The following is a 2,797-nucleotide window of genomic DNA, read 5'->3' on the forward strand; positions in this document are numbered from 1 at the left end:
CATGGATGTAAGTTATGCTATATAATGTGCATCTGCAAAAAAAAAACTCATAAGAAATTATAACATCATATGAATTGTACAAAAAAGAATAATCTATATCATATACTACTTCCATGTGGGTTTATTGGCCCCCTTGTATTTTGCGTCAAAATTTGACCATACATTTGACTTACAAAATATAAGCTGTATCTCACAAATATTATATTTTTATATTTCTATTCAAAAGAACTTTCCAACAATACTATTTTTTTATATAACCTATACTTTGCTAGTTATATATAATGCAAATTTTGTCCCAAAATAAGAGGAGCCATAATAAATCTGGATGGAGGGAGTACCTGCTATTTAACCGAGCACTATTCATTTGAATCTTATCATTTTTTCCTAGGTCACAAATGGTGATATTATTGGATGAAATCTTCACAGGTACACGTTACATAGCATTACTAACATCCCTGCATTATTTCCAAAAAAAATAAATCGGAAAAATATAAAAATACTTGAGCACTAACTTGCAAAATAATAAAATCCCACAGATTGCTCTTGCTGTAAACCTGTGCTACTGGTAATTTATCGAATATCTGAAATGCCACTGGAAAACAGATGCTCCTTATAGGATGACCGCTTCTTGAAACTGTACCGTTTTTGTTAGGGACGTGGACAGCCACATATGCCCAACTTTAGTTATTAGCATGCTATCAATTTGTTTTAAATAGACTATGCCATTCCTTAGAGACAGTTTTTTTATCGATAGATATATAAGACCTACTACCTTATAGACTCTGAATCATACGATTGCTATTTTTTATCCAAGTTAATTCATCATAGCCAGTTATATAAGCTTACCTTTGTATCATAACGAAGAAAAGACTTATCTCCTGTGGTCTCCATAAGTCACCTCCCTATCAATATCCTCTCATCTCCACCCAGTATGGCTGTCCTGTTTATCCTCTCAGCCTCAGGATTAATACGTGGCAAATACTTCTTAGTGGATGGGAAATGCCGTAAGAGATTAGGAGAGACTATAGATTAGAGAGACGACTTAGGCTTAGGGAAGAAAAGGCGCAGACAAGTCTCATTATTACTTGATTACGAATATACAAACTGTAGCTTTATATAGCAGCCTGAGAACAACAAATTTGGAAACAGATTTTTCTCTAAGAGATCGAGATCAAACTAATCTATCTCTAAACAGTAATAAACTCTATGAGCTAGCTATCTAAATTTCTTACTATTAACTCGCTGGTAGCATAATTAATGATAGCCAAACTTGGGTATTTCCCTGTCGTACTTTACATAATACCCATCTCGTCCTCATTTCCCTGTCTTACTTTACATACCACACTCCTACGTGTAGTTCCTTCATCATTCAACCCCCTTGTTGCATGCAATACCATTGTCGATGGTATCGCCTAGACCTTGTTGCTCGCCCTCCTCATCATTCTTGCATGCCTTGCCGTTCCTATGCTTCAGCTTCGTCCCATCCTTTCTCTCTCACTATGAGGTCCTGCCTCTTGGCATCCAAGCAGCCAAGAAACCTCCTCGTGCTGCCACCTGCTGGAGTTTGCCGCTGCATTTCCAGGTTATGGTCCTAGTCTGCCATGCCATGGAGAAGATAAATATGAGCCAGTGTGACGAGAGCCGCAACCCAGGCTTGTAGGATGCTTTGGTGTAGATTTGATGAGTAGGCACGGATCTGTGAAAGAGAAGTGGAGAGTTAGGATGGGATCGTCTGACTAAGGTGACATGTGATATGTGGGCCATATTAGAACAGTTATTTTGTGGATCCACATATTTATGTGAATTTGAATAACAAATAAACTAGTATGTAGTCTTTTAGTAGATTGCTATGTGCACATTACTGAATTCAGATGTCGAATATTTCTAATAATCTGTACCTATTTCCGGCTTTCTTGAGTTTTGCTCATGAAAAAATTGTTTTATTTTTTATTTGTTCCATTTAGTATCTGTTACTTGTTTTACAGGTAACTGAGTTGCGTTGGAAGGAGGGCTCTATTGAGAGTGGTCGGCATCATCTCTTAAAGGTTCCTCCTTAGTATCCTAAAAAATAATGTGGTCATTTCTCAAGTACATGCCCTTGATTCAAAGCTTAGCACGGTCAGGGAGCTCCTGATTTGCTAACCACATCTTATTCTTGTGCAGACCATAGAGTCGTATACTGCCAATGGTTAGTGAAGCCAACCGAAGAGGTGGAGTTGTTCCTCTGTCCTTATCAAGGGAAGGCAGCTCAGATACTTGCTGACAACCTGCTAAAGGAGCACTCGGGCAGTTTAACCACTTTGCTTGCAACATCTATTATCGGAGTTGTGGTGTGGCCAAGACCCCATATCTCATCTATGGTAGTTTAAATTTGTGCAATCTGCAAGCGTCTGTCCGCTTTGATGCACGGTTGCCTTGTCCCTCGTCCACTCATCAGTTAATATATGCAAGTATCATAAGATCTGCATATTGAGATGGTTTTATGTTATGTTGTGTCAGAACCTCGTGCACCTAGCCATCTTGGTTTGTTTCCCTTCCCAGGGAGTCAAGTACTTGGTATATGTAACTGCAACAAGTTGAATGCTAAAATTGCTATGTTTGGTTGCTTTCTTGCTGAAGTCCTTGCCATATTATGCTAGCAAACCATATCTCGTCTGCTCTAAATATTGCTGCTCTCGCAGTTTCAGAATAGCTTGTTTGCTACTCACTGTATGATAATTTTGTTTGGATGGAGCGTTTGGACTCCTTGTTCCACAGACAAGTTGCCTATGCTGAAATCATGCTAGAATTTATTTTT

The 2,797-nt window shown here is 38.5% G+C and overlaps 1 long non-coding RNA gene across 1 annotated transcript in view; it reads left to right on the plus strand.

The window, feature by feature from the left end:
- Window positions 1–2,616, plus strand: part of LOC119314204 — a 5,471-nt gene extending 2,855 nt beyond the window's left edge. The window contains exons 5-6 of the long non-coding RNA XR_005152234.1: window positions 1,986–2,045; window positions 2,164–2,616. This is a non-coding gene — a long non-coding RNA (uncharacterized LOC119314204). The remainder of the gene's footprint in view (window positions 1–1,985; window positions 2,046–2,163) is intronic.
- The last annotated feature ends 181 nt before the right edge of the window (window positions 2,617–2,797 follow it).

This window comes from Triticum dicoccoides, chromosome 1B (assembly GCF_002162155.2).
Source record: "Triticum dicoccoides isolate Atlit2015 ecotype Zavitan chromosome 1B, WEW_v2.0, whole genome shotgun sequence".
Taxonomy (NCBI): domain Eukaryota; kingdom Viridiplantae; phylum Streptophyta; class Magnoliopsida; order Poales; family Poaceae; genus Triticum; species Triticum dicoccoides.